Raw genomic sequence first — 15,382 nt, 5'->3', positions numbered from 1 at the left:
TGTCTTAAATATTAATCCATTTCTATCAATCTAAGTGTTTCTACATGATCTTATCTTACTGGAGAGAGGGTCTGGTCATCTTCTCTCATACATCTTGACTCTTCTCTAGTACATATCCCAGAATCCTCCTTGTTTCCTAGTTCTCCCTATCTTGCTTTCCTATAAGCCAAAAGTGCTTCTTTATTCATTAACCAATAAGAGAATCCATCCTTCTGCTGCATACAAGAAATACATATCAACTTCAAAGACAGGCATCACATCAGAGTAAAGGGTTGGGAAGACTTTCCAATCAAATGAACCTAAGAAACAAGTGGGTGTAGCAATCCTAATATCTAATGATTTAGACTTCAAACTAAAATTAATCAAAAGAGATGAAAAAATGGCATTTCCTATTTGTCACAGGAGAAATCCATCATGATGAAGTCTCAATTCTGAATATCTATGCATCAAATACAAAGTCACCCACATTGATAACAGTAACATTACTAAAACTCAAATCATACATAAAACCCCACACACTTATAGTAGGAGACTTCACCACTCCACTCTCACCACTGGATAGGAATATCGGACAGAAACTTAACACAGAAATAAAGGAACGAACAGAGGTGATGACCCAATTGGGTTTAACAGACATCTATAGAGCATTCCATCCACACACACACACACACCAAACACCAAAAAAAAAAAAAAAAAAAAAAAAAAAAAAACCTTCTTCTCTGAACCAGATGGAATCTTCTCTACCACATACAAGACAAGACAGCAGCTCACAGGATGGGAAAGGATCTTCACCAGCCCCACATCTGACAGGAAGTCTAATTTCCAAAATTTACAGAGAACTCAAGAAGCTAGTCACCAAAACACCAAATAAAAAGTGGGGTACAGAACTAAATAGAGTATTTTCAATAGAGGAATCACAAATGGCTGAAAGGCTCTTAAGAAATTGCTCAACAGCCTTAGCCATCAGGGAAATGTAAATCAAAACAACTCTAAGATACCATCTAACACCTGTCATATTGGCAAAAAACAAAACAAAACAAAAAAACCAAAACAAATACCAATGACAGATTATTCTGGAAAGGTTGGAGAAAAAGGATGGTAGGAGTGAAAACTGTAGAGCTACTTTGGAAAGCTACTTTGGAAATCTGTATGGCAGTTTCTCAGGAAAATGGGAATCAGTCTACCACAAGATGTAGCAATCCCACTCTTAGGAATATAGTCAAAGGATGCACATTCATACATTCAGCCATGTTCATAGCAGCATTATTTATAATTGCCAGAACCTGGAAGCAACCTAACTTCCCTTCAATGGAAGAATGGGTTAAAAAAAAAAAAAAAGTACATTTACACAATGCAGTTTACATAATGGAGTACTACTCAGTGGGAAAAAATGAGATCTTCAAATTCATAGACAAATGGATGGAACTAGAAGAAACCATCCTGAGTAAGGAAATCCACACCCAGAATGAAAAACCTGGTTTGTTCTCACTCACGTGTGGATATTAGACATAGAACAAAGGGTAATGAGTCTCCAATCCACAACTCTAGAGGAGCTAGGAAGCAAGGTAGACCCTAAGAGAGTCATATATTGACACCTGGAGAAGGGGAAAGGGACAAGAACTCCTGAGCAAAATGCAAGCATGGGAAGGAGGGGACAGGGAGTTGGGAAGAAGGGGATGGGTGAGGAGAACATAAAGTATCAGGAAGATGGTGTTGAGGAAAACATTGAGAAGGAAAGTAAGAAAAGACATACCCTAATAGAGGGAGCCATTATAGGTTTAAAGAGAAATCTGGCACTAGGGAAATGTCCAGGGATCCACAAAGATGACTCAACAAAGATGACCCCAACTAAGAAGCTAAGCAATAGTAGAGAGGCTACCTTAAATGCTCTTCCCCTATAACAAGATTGATGGCTAACTTCCTAGAGTCTTCACCCAGTAGCTAATGGAAGCAGAGGTAGAGATCCACAGCTAATCACTGAGCTGAACTCCTGGAATCCACTTGTAGAGAGGGAGGAATGATGAGCAAAGGCGTCAAAACCATGCTGTAACATACACAGAAACAGCCGACCTGAGTAAATGGGAACACAGGGATGCCAGTCTGATAGCTGGGAAACCAGTATGGGACCTAGCTAGGCCCACTGAATGTGGGTATTAGTTAGGAGGCCCATGTAGTCTATGGGGCCTCTGGAAGTGAAACCAGTATTATCCCTAATGCATTGACTTTGAGAGCCCATTCCCTATGGAGAGATACTCTCTCAACCTAGATACATGGAGCAGGGCTTAGTCTCTGCCCCAAATGATGTGAGAGACTTTGATGAGGCCTCACCCTCCCTGGGGAGTGGTTGGAGATGGGATGGAGGGTTGGTGTGTGTGTGGGGGGGGTGGGAGGATGGTAGCGAGAGGGAACTAGGACTGTATGTAAAATAAGATTGTGTTTAATTTAAATATAAAAGTTAAAAAAATTTCATAGATGGCCAGTGATTTTGAATATTTTGAAGCTTCTTATTTAGAAGTTTGCCATGTAGGCTGGCTTAAAGGTTCAGGGGTCTAGCCCATTATCACCATGGTGGAAAACATGGCTATTCACACAGACATGCTGCTGGAGAAGGTGCCAAGAGTTCTATGTCTGTATTGGCAGGCATCAAGGAAAGGAGCGACAGTAGGCCTGGCTTAAGCATCTGAAACCTCAAAGCCCACATCTCTGTCACATATTACCTCCAACAAGGCTACATCTCAAAAATGCCATTACCTATGAGTCTATGAGGGCCATTTTCATTCAAACTATCACATCATTCTTGGGCATATATCTATAGGATTCTCTACTATAGGAGAGATATTTGCTCATCCATGTTTCTTGCTAATCTATTTACAATAATCAGGAAAGGTAAACAGCCTAGATATCTGTCAATAAATAAATGCATAATGAAAATGTGGTATATTTACACAATGAACTATTATTCACCTGATAAAATGAAAGCAGAAAATTTTCTCATAAATGCATGGACAAATAATTATTCTGAGTGGATTTCATTAGACAGAGATATCATACAGTTCCTTTCATTTATGAATGCTAGTATAACATCTGTGGATATGTATGTTTTGTTTGGGCACTTATGATGTCAGGAAGTCATAAGGAGCCACATGATAGGGACTTAAAAGCAGAGATATAATATAGTCATGTAAAGGCTTAAAGGAGATTAAAGATCAGGAAATACTAAATTTTGGTAAGGGATGAGAGGACAATGTAGAAGATGGAACATAGGGAGATATAAGAAACACTAAAAATCTTTCAAGAAAGGTCATAGGGAAGCCTACCTATTACTGTAGAAGATTCCTATATTATATAAATATACATTTAAAAAGACAGTTTCCCAATGCTCCAGACACTTGTCTAGTATAAAGCCCAGTGTGATAAATTGGTTACTTCTTTAGAAGTTGTTGGTCAGAAAGTTCCCATAGACCCCTATTGCAGGCGAATGACAATGCTCTTGGCCTCCCTCTAGATCAATAGCAAGACACTATTTCTGAAAACACCACATATTTGAATCACAGAATACAGAGAAATCAAGATGGTATAGACCCTGAGGCTTCATACCCACTGGGTAACTTTTATAGTGCTGGCAGGTGTTATGTGTTCTACTGGAGTACAAAGTTAATAATCACTCTTATTCAGTTGCAAGTCCTTGGAGCTATAAAAATGACCTGGCAAGGCATTCACACTGGCATAATAGTGGCATGAACATCATGGTAGTCAACAACTTTTTTTTTTTGATAGGATTTAAATCTCGTTCAGAAGGTGAAACTCATTCCTGGAATAGTTGTTAGGACAAAGACCTATGGCTAGACAGGTCACAGGCAATAGGAAAGAACCTATTGTTCTTGTTCTAACAAATCTACATAGTAATAAATTAAGTCCTAATGATTTATTCTATAGCAATAGATTTACCTCCTAATCATCATTTGTGAAGTTCCTATCTTCAGAGGATGCTTATTGTCCTGATTGATGTTGATGTTTTTGTAAACTTTTTAATTATATTTTTGTTATTTAAAATAATTTTAAAATTTAAATATATTTTGATCATATTTTCTTCTCATCTAAGCCAAGTCCTTCTGGATTTTTACCTCTCCCCATCCTCCCAGTGTTAAGTTCTTTCTCAAGAATTAAACAAAATCCCAATAGAACAACAAATCCCCTTAACAAATAAAACAGAATAAAACACCACCAAAAAAAAAAAACAAAAACAAAACAAAAAAAAAAAAAACAGAACCTGTAAACTTTAAAAAAGTGAACACACACACACACACACACACACACCAAAACGTTGGCGTCCATTATATGTTTTTCATTTACTACTGAACATGAGACCATCTCTGGAAGCAAACGTGTTGTCTGAAGAGCAGCTGGTGTTCATAACCACTGAGCCATCTCTACAGCCCTGTATACAATGCGTTTAATCATCCCTCCTTTAGAAGAGATTGAGGTTATTTCTAAAAATTTATGCTAATTCATTAACAGTGAGATATCCATGAGTGAAAAGACTAGTATACTGCAGTTACAGGCTAAGAGGACACTTGAAATCTGGTAGCCAAAAATGAAAACTCTGCAGCAGTTTCTGAATTAATAAGTAACATATTCAGTATATTCATATAAAATTCTATCACATTTCTCCTATAATTTTTTCCTACATTTTGAACATCATTGACAAAACAGTCAGAACTCTGTGTCCATCCCCCCACTATATGCATTTTTCACATTATTTAATTCACTTACATTTCTAACTTTGACGAGAGAAAAGTCTTCATACACATGGGAATAACTCCCAGCATAGGACATTGCTACATATCCAGTATAGTCATTTGTCGAGTTTCTTATTTATTCATAAAACCTCAGAAAGCTACATTTATTATTTAGATGTACTTTAAGAATGTTTTAAGGAAAAATATTACTTTTAAATGAGATAGGAAAAACACATAAAATACAAGTGACTTAAAGAATACAAAGCATCAGTTTGGGAAGGCCAAGGCCCAGCAAACAAAATGTCTGAGGAAGGAAATGTGGAGCCAGTGCTTGAGATAAATCATGCTAAATCCGTAATGTGAAGACACTGAGGATCCTCACTGACCTCAAACCATTTCTAGTCTTCACTCAACGTCTTTCCTTTCACATTTATGATGCAGTTAGTTAATCTCTGTGTCAGGCAGGGCACAGAGGTAAACTTTAGTTCCCTGCTTTGTAATATTCATGAATTCCCATTCACACTTTTTATTCCATTTCCACTCTCCTCTGAGAAATGTGTCTTTCCTCTCATGCTTCCAGTTATTCTGGTCTTCATCCAGCCATCCAAAAGCATATTTGACTAGAGAATGCTGGTCTCTAAAACCTTTCCATTGGGTGACCCCACTCTGTTCTAAATTCTACCTACAGGAAATGTTTTAAAATTATTTTGTGTTTTTCACTCACTTCAAGAATATTTGCTTAGATCATTTCATATTTCCCTCCATTTTCTCTCCTGGTTTTGCTGTGTTAGGACAGTCTCACTGTGAGGCCATCCATGCTGTCCTCATGCTTGTGATGCTTCTACTTCCAGCTCTTGAGAGCTGGGACTACAGGCTGGTGCTGCCAACCCGGGTTCCTACTGCTTTTCTCTGTCTTTATCTTTCAATTGCCTTGTTTTCTACAGCACTATGCAGAAGTTAGGGTCAAAGCACAAAGCAGGTTAATGTGGCTGATGGTTGTGACCTCTTCAGTCACACTGTAAGATAGAGGTCACAATGTAAGATATGTAACAGCTACCTGGCATTAAGTATCTCCAGGCTCAGACATTAAAGGATAAGTTGGAGATAACATTTCACTGCCTTGTAGCCTCAATTAAATGTACTTCAGGCCCTCTTTCTTTTATTAGGAAACACCAACTTTGTTTTTTGTTTTTTAACCACCGTGCCTTTTCATTAACCGGCCTCTGATCCCTGAATGTGCTTGCATCCTGCACATCACTTGGATTCTGGCTTCAATGCTCCAGTGTCAGGCCCACAGCCATGCCACTTCTTTGTGTTCTACGCTTCACTGTTTTGATTTCATTAACTTGGTTACTGTTTATTGCTTATTTATTTATAAGAAAATAGAGATGCAATCTGTTTTTATCACTATGTATCTACAGAAAAAGACAGAACCCTGGGACACATTGTAGTATCTCAGCAAAATCTTTATTTCCTGGCACATGACTACATGAATTCATGTTTAAGTAAGTTCAATATATTGTTTTCCCACTGTAAAAATCATTACTGTTTCTTGTTTTGAACAACAACAACAAAAATGTCTGAAGTTTATAGACCATGGCGTAGGCACAATTTGTCGTCTTTATATGTAGATTCATAGTTGGGTGATGGAAGATGGCACTGGAGATTCATGGTAGAAGCAGATTTTCTATTTCATATTTTCCATTTCACTTGAGAGAAATAGAAATAATTGATTCCATTTTAAAATATATTCTCTGTTTGGAACATGAATGAGAATGTCTTTTATTTACATATGGAGTGGCTCAAATCCAGATCTTCTCAAAATTATCCCTAAGTAAGCAAAGACATGTTGGGCTATCATGTCTTAGAGGTTCTGTTTTCTGCTTCCAGGGAATAATCTGAAATCTTTTTCAGTTTTGGAAGGAGAGAACTTTAATTCTATTGAGTCCACAAGTTTCTTCTGACACAAATGTGGCAGGGTTACAGTTTTCAAAACCACTATACATGGATTGACGTTTGACAGTGAATACATTTGAACCATCCTATATATGAACTAATTTGCATTTATTTAATTTTTAGAAATGTCCAATTTTGAAGTTTTGCTGACTTTTACCATCTTTATATTTCTCATCCAAGATGGAAGATTTTTTAAATTTCTTTTCAATTATCCCCACTGGATATCACCACTGGAAAGTTTTCATATTCCTTTCCAGATTATCTATATATAGATTCATATGATGGCATTAACTCTTCTGATGACCATGAATGTAAACATATGTGCAAATAGTATACAGAACTTCGGAACTACAATGAATATGTAAGTAGTACTTAAAGTTCTAATGAAAGAAGTGGCTTTTGCTAGAGATACCTCATATTGACTATAATTAGTCAATTAATCTCAGCTGTTACTGCTCTAGTTGGCTGTGTAAACCTGTAAGAGCCAGGGCCTACAAGTGAGGTATGCATCTAAAGCAATATCTAGCTTTGTTCTGAGGGTTAAGAAGAATCACATGAGTAAGGTGTTTAATCACAAGGAAAAGCCATGCATAGCAAAACGTATTTTTCCATAGAGGCATATAAACAAATAATAGCCAATTGTAATGAAAAATCTAAAGTAACCTTACTTCTATCCATTACACTTGAAAGAGACATGAATTCAACATTCCAAAAATGATCCCAGTTTGTTTGTTTGTTTGTTTTTTTAAAGAAATTGAGGTCACAAGACTCCTGTCTTATTTTCTTGAAGGTGCTCAGGAATCTCCTCATATAACTCCATTCTTAGAACATGTTCTGACATCTCCCCCTTTTAATTATTTAATAGCTGGCTATCCAGAGTGGTTTTGGTTTGAGATGTCATAGATAAATCTAATCATCATTGATGCATACATATCCTTTAAACAAGCAAATTATAATATTGGAACAATGAAAGTATTGTGTGTAGTACTCTGCAACCATGAACAGAGATCTAAAGTATGTTTGGAACTATTAGTTGCATTGTTATGTTGATCAGAAAAATCTAGAGGATAGCTTGAAAAGAGATCCATATGATTTTGGTTTCTTGTAAAATGTAAGCCATCTTTGACTTCAATGGAAATCCAAATATTATGGCATCTTATACACGTAGGAATTGATTTACATCCCAAGGAAAAATAAAATGAAGTCTCTTTTGTAGATGAATGAATGAGTTTATTATGGTCCCAAGGTCCAGTAATAAACCCAAAGTTATTAATAAAGAAACTTCGTCCTTAGTACACAGGGCCTAAACTTGTTCCCAGGTGGACAGACTTGACTTTTGATGATATGGACCTTTTCTCCTTTTTCCCTTTAGCTGGAGGTTTACTATCTTTCTGGTGACTTCCAATATTTTTTTCACCCTCCCTGATGTCCCTGATGGCCTGGGTGTTGGGGGAGGGCAAGAGGAACCCATAATGTTTCAGTGGACCCCTCTGCAATGACAGATGCATACTCCAGTACCTTCTTCTACACCATGAAGTGCAAGCCATGAATTCTTCAGGCTTTTTAAGCCACACAGAAAGGGTTCTAAGTGGTGCAGCTTAGAGGTGGAAGTCTCTTGTTCATCACACTCCCTTTATATTGGAATTGCTCATTAGTAATTCCTAGCTTGACTCTTTCAAGCCATTCTTCTAATTCTGCACAGTACAACTGCAGAGTCCTGATTGCTCCTCTTGCCACAGGCAACAATGCCCAATTTTCTTTCTTCACATATCTGAGCTCAATTTGGAGACATGGGACAGTCTTTCATTTGATGTTCTTCAGAACCACAATTAAAAGAGAAAGGTTCTTATTTTTGCCTTTACTTCTATTTCTATCCCTTTTAGGAATACAATGGACTAAAGCCTCGAAGACACTTGGTTCACCTGTTTTTTTTAGTAAACAGAAGCTTTTTCCTTACCAGTAGTTGCCATACTTTACCATGCTAAAATTGATAAAACAGAGTGCTTCTTATCACTGTGAAATCCCTTTTATTGTTTTAAATGACACAGAATTTGTCTCCTGGAAGGTTTTCTTCTGACACTGTTCTGAATAACTGAGACAAAAGATTAGAGGAAACGTGCCCACTTCATTTCCCTGTCCTTACTCAGCTCTTTTTTCTTCTTGTAGCTGGGTGTCTGGGTGGCTTATCCCTGAAGTCCTCCTCTCCTTGTTCTCTTGTTGCTCCTCTTCCTCATTTCTCCTTCTACTTATACTCTGGCTTGCCATCCAAGTCGTTCCTGCATATTGGCCATCCGGCTCTTTATTAGATTATCAGGTGTTTTAGACGGGCACAGAAACATAGCTTCACAGAGTTTAACAACTTCAGCATAAACAACATCCACACAACTTAAAATAATATTCCCCAAAACATACCCTCTTCTCAGAATCTTATAAAATTTTCTTCAAAACTGACCACGACATCTCAATAGGTACCACTTATTAACTTTAAATCTTTAAATCTGATCAGCTAAGCAAATTAAACAAGCCTGTCACCCCCTACTGAAATAGAAGCAGTCATTAAAAGCCCCCAGTCCCCTGTCCCAGCCCCTCTGAAAAAAAAAAAAAAAAAAAAAAAAAAAAAAAAAGCTCGGGGCATAGAATTCTACCAGATTTTCAAAGAAGAGTTAATGACAATATTCCTCAATTATTCCACAAAATAGAAACAGAAGGGACAATGCCCAATTCTTTCTATGAGGTCACAGTTACCCTGATATCCAAACCACAACAATGAAATACCAATTTCCCTTGTGAACATAGAAAGAAAAATTCTCAATAAAATACTTGCAAATTGAATCCAATATTACATCAAAAGGGTCATCCACCATGATTAATCAGGCTTCATCAGACATGCAGGGATAGTTCAACACAAGTAAATTAATGAATGTAATCCACCATATAAACAAACTGAAAGGGAAAAAAACAAAAGCCAAACTCATGACCATCTCATTAGATGTAGAAAAGGTCTTTGGCAAAATCCAATACCCTTACATGACAAAAGCGCTGGAGAGATTAGGGATTCAAGAGACATCCCTACCCATAACAAAGGCTGTTTGCAGCAAGCCCACAGCCAGCATCAACTTAAATGGAAAGAAGCTCAAAGCAATTTCACTAAAATCAAGAACAAGACAAGGCTGTCCACGTTCTTCCTATCTATTCATGTACTTGAACTATTTTCATTGCTGCTCTATTCATAATAACTAGAAACAGATGTCACTAAGATAAATAAGATGTGGTATGTTTACATAATAAAGTTATTACTAAGGTGTTAAAAATTATTGTCATAATGAAATTTTCAGGTAAGTGGATGGGACTATTTATTTAAAGTCATCCTGCATGAGGGTACTCCAGACCCAGAAAGATAAATGTGCTATATATTTGATTATATGTGGATATTGGCCATTAAATTACAATGAAGTTATAATCTATAGACCAAGAGAGGTTAGGTGTAGAGGAAGGGACTGGGTGGGGGGATAAAGAATCTTTCTGGAAGGGGAAACTAGAATAGATTTTATGGGCTGATGGATGTAGGGATATGGACTGGATATGGACTAGAATGGGAGATTCAGAAGGGGGCAGGAGAGAAGATGTTGTGGAGGGAGGGAGGGAGAAGGGGAGACAGCTAGAATTGAGGGGCAGTTGAAGGATGTTTTTGAAATATAGTGCAGTAGAAATTTCCTGAAATATATGAAGCCAATTCTAATTATGTCATTCAATAATAAAGGAGACAGAGTCTGAACTGGCCATCTCCTGTCACCAAATAAGGCTTCTAGGAACTTGGTTGAATTCAATTGAGTTGTTGCATGGAAATCTGCAAACAAACTGTGCTGTTGCCTAGGTAATGGGTTGTTTCCTATGAACTGACAGATGGGTACTCATTGATGAGGAAAACACCCATATAATTAATTGACTTGGAAAAGTCCAGCTAATACCTACATTAAGCCTTCACCCTTATGTTCTAATGTCTCATGCAGGAAGGCACTCTGCAGACTATTAAAAGAGAAATATAAACACCAACTCAGCCACAGAACCTTTGATTTACAATCTGTGCTGACTGCAAGGGATGCTAAGGCAATGGTGACATAGAGCTTGTGAGAGTAACAAAGACATTGCTTGGGTGACCAACAATGAGAAACTAGATAGTTCAGAGACCTTGTGTAGAACTGAACACTAATGGTTCAAAGAAGAAATAACAATAAAATGACTCCTAATGATATTCTGTTATACTCAGTCATCATCAGAGAAGCTTCCTCCTAAAGCAGACAGGAACAGATGCAGACATCCACAGGCAGATAGAACACACAAAAATAGTAATTGGAACACATAGCTCTAAATGAGATAGATGTCTTCATCAAACCTCTCTCCTGAGGGCTCAGGAAGAAGAAGCAGAAAGAGTATAAGAGCCAGATGGTATGGAGGACATCAGAAAAACAAGACCCCCCTGAATCAGCTGATCAAAGCTCATATGAATTCACAGAGACTGAAGCAAAAAGCACTGGTCCTATTTAGGTCGGTATCAGGTCCTCTGTGTATCTGTTATAGCTTTCTGCTTAGTATTTTATGGGCCCCCTGAGTGTCAAGGTATGGGACTCTGATTATTTTGCTTGCTCTTGGAGTTGTTTTTCTTCTGTTGGTTTACCTGGTCCAGACACCATGTGATGTTTTTTTTGTTTTATCTTATATGTTATTTTGACATGTTTGGTTGTTATCTCTTGGAAGCCTGTTCTTTTTGAGAGAGCAGAGAATTTGGAGGAGCACAACAAAGGACAACTTTAATCAAGATACATTGTATTGGAAAAGAGTCTATTTTCAATTAATAAAAACACCTGTCAATCACAGAAAAACCACTTTAACAAGCCTTCTCTGACCCATTTTGACAAAGGGTTCTTGATAGTCTTCAGCTGGAAGCCCCCAGCTCATTAAACAAGAGTGCAAATTATGAAATAGCACCTATGTCCAGATACTGTTGTGTGACTGATCTCCTGTTGGGGTTATTTGACATGGAATACTCAGCATACAGTCAAGAACTCAGTGTTATTAGCAATACTGGAGAAAATACTACTTCCTTTTCCTCCCAAAGGTCATGTCCTTGAGTATAAGTGCCATGATACTCAGATTGTAATCTGCATGTGTCAAGACCCTGGTTTTCTTGTTTAAAATTCAGGCTCTTATTGAGATACTGAGGGAAGTCAGAAACTCTGCCCTTTAACAAATTTCAAAGGGTTATTGAAACCAAATTTTTAATAACAGCTTGCTCAAGAATCTACAAAATCTATACCATTAAGCATTTATTCTCTATTCCTTCTCAGAGATGAGCAGTAGACAGATAAAGTATAAAATATGTACTGAAATCACAGTTTCTCTAATTCACCCTAATCTTGGTTTGAGGATGGGAACAGAAGAGGTATAAACATGTATGTACTCATGATCTTCAGGTAGGCACATCCAACAGCAAAATTATTTGGGATACGATGATAACAAATTTCAATTGACAGAATTTGGAAGGGAGTCTGAATGGAGCACTCTCTTTATTAGGTTGATGTGTGGGCAGGTCTGTGGAAAATGATATGAGAAGAGCCAGCCCAAAACTCAGCAGCACTGGTCCCTGGGTTCAGACCCTGCCAGTATACAGAAGGAGAAGCATACATACATTCACTGCTTTTAGATTTTGATTATGTATGTGATATGAACAACTCCCTTTACATATCTGTGGCTGAGAATTCCATGCTATGACATCGTTTGTGTATGAGACACTTTATTTTTGCTGTTGTGATAAAACACTAATCAATTTCAACTTGTGGAGGGAACATATTTTGTTTTATACCTCCCAAGTCCCAATCCATCACTGAGAAAAATCAAACCAGTAACTTCAGTCAAGAACTATAGGTTACACCGCAAGCACAGGCCACAAGGAACAATGGTTATTGGGCTTGCTCTCCGATTTGCTCAGCTAATTTTCTTGCATAGTTCAGGCCCACCTGTCCAGGAATGGTAGCAGCCACAGTGAGGTGAATCCTCCTATATCAATTATCAAGCAAGAAAATGCCCTACCTAAATACCCATAGGCCAATTAAATGGAGGAAATAGCTCAAATGAAGTTTACTATTTCCAGGTGTTGACTATTGCAGCTCATTATGACACTGCAACCTGGCCCTGTGGGCTAACATAAATCCTTTTCCAACAAAGTTACTTTTGGTCAGGTATTTTTACTATCACACTAAAAATGAAACAAGTAGGTAGATTTAACACACACACACACACACACACTCCACATATATAATTTGAGGACCTGCAAATAGGGAATGGGCAGAGCAGCCCAGTTGGATCATATGACTATAATAGAGCACAGTGCAATACAGTGGGTAATTTACAACCAATATAAATATTTACAGTTTTGATGAATAAAATCAAAACCTCAGCATATTAGGATCTGAAGGAAGGTCCTTTTCTGGAATGAATATTTATAACTTCTCACTTTCTTAAAAGATGGAATACTCATCTCAGTTTTGTAGTAAAGAAAGCAGTTTCTTATATCATCCAATTAGTGCATGGGGTTTCAACATGTATACGCTCTAGCAGACCAAAACACAGTTCATAAGCTATTGTGGAAAGAAAGAGCAAGAACACCAGTATTGGATAAATTATAAGCAAATTATGCTTGTGGAAAAATTAAAGTTAAACACAACAGGCTGACTTTGGTCTCTATATACAATACCTGAGATTTTTTTTCTCAAGAGAGTTTGAATGTTTATCATTTGTGATCAGCTTCATGGATCCCAATCCTACAAACTATTGAGAGCTTTTCCCCAAGTTGGCTTACAGATGACTATCTTTTTGCTGTGGATTCATGCAGCCTTTTGTCTTTATAGGGAATTTCTGATGTATATCTTTATTAATACACAAACCCTACCTGAGTGTCCTACCCTGTGGTATTATTTAAGCTCAGCTATCCTTCACAGGTCCTGTTCTCAAATGCAGTCATATGGGTGCCTTAGGTGTTCCACATATAGTCCTGTGACTGCTTTTGCCTTGCCTCCATACAGCAAAATCTAGCTTGCTACAAAGCTAGGAAATAAAACAAAATTAAATAAAGCCCTTCACTAGATATTTGTACTTTTTCATAGTGAGCAGCTTTCAGCTTAGAAATAGCACTGAGGAGACATGGATGGGTTAAGGTCTGTACTTGCTCCCTGAGTAGCAGGTGCTAACAGTAGCACTTCAGTAAAAAGCAATTCATGTATTTCCTTAAGAAATATAGATATTTTCAGTTAAGGGAATTTCAATTCTGTGTCTAGCTTCCACCAGGAACTGCAATGTCTGTTTAAGCCCAACAGGACTTTGTGAGGGATCAATGCACCATCCTGATGGACCTGAGTTTGTAGTCACAGAAAATCTCTTGTCTCAATCATCATCAATTTTAACTGCTGAAAACCATTCTGTAAATCTAATAAGGTGCAATCTAGGTTCTCTTTAAGAAAAGCCTATGAACCATTTTAAGCTTAGCAATTAACAATATTATAATTCACACTCTCATCTTTTTCCAGACTTCTTTTACACTATCTCAATTGGAGGAGCATATGGGCTTTAATTCAATAATGATCCCATTAACTAACAGTTCTTCAAAATGACCCCTTGTCATTAACCCCCCACAAAGCAATCCTCCTGTGTTGTTCTAGAAATATCCTTGAACCATTTAACATAATGGTATGTTGCTCTCCTGTGATACATCCCACAGTCTAGACACATGGGAATTATTTCATTTATCACCTCACGCTCTTCTACTCACCCTAAAACTTCTACAAAGTAAAAGAAGGTGGAGGGTAGTAGTCCTAGGTATCTTTTTAAAACATTGCAACACGGGGGGGGGGGATGGGTATCATTTTGCTTTCTTGTGTGTGGAATATATTTAAGAGTAGCTGGGGTTGATCATGATTTATCCAGGGCATGGAAAAGTTTGCCTTCAGAAGTCCCACTATTCCTAAATATGAAGCACAAATTACAAAGCTACTGACTAGTTTTTTCCTTTATGCTATCTTCTGGGGCTTTCAATATCAAAGCAGTTCAAGTATTTGAGGGGCAGATGCTTTTAAACTTCATTTTATTTAGGTTTATATAGGTTCTGTATCTAACGAGATGATCATGTGTTTTTTTTCTTTCTTTCAGTTTATTTATATGGTAGATTACATCCATTGATTTACTTATCTTGAACTGTCCCTGCATGTCTGTGATGAAGCCTACTTGATCATTGTGGATGACCTTTGTAATGTGATCTTGGATACAGTTTGCAAGCATTTTATTGAGAAATTTTTTATCTATGCTTATGAAGGAAACTGGTCCATAATTCTCTTTCATTGTTGGGTTTTTATGTAGTTTGTGTAGCAGGGTAACTCTGACCTCATAAGATTAATTGGGCAATGTTGGCTTCTGTTTCTATTATGTAGCATAATTGAAGAGTATTGACATTAACTCTTCTTTGAAAATCAGATACAATTCTTTGCTAAAACAATTTGGCCCTGGGCTTTTTTTTTTTTTTTTTTTTTTTTTTTTTTACATAGCATCTTTATCAATTATTTGGGAATTTCACATCATGTACCCCTATTACACTCACTTCTCAGTCTTCCCATGTCTGCCTTTCCATACTTCAGACTGCC

The sequence above is a fragment of the Phodopus roborovskii genome, unplaced genomic scaffold (genome assembly GCF_943737965.1).
Source record: "Phodopus roborovskii unplaced genomic scaffold, PHOROB, whole genome shotgun sequence".
Taxonomy (NCBI): Eukaryota; Metazoa; Chordata; class Mammalia; order Rodentia; family Cricetidae; genus Phodopus; species Phodopus roborovskii.
The sequence above is the reverse complement of the archived record's forward strand: the minus strand, read 5'-3'. Positions refer to the sequence as shown.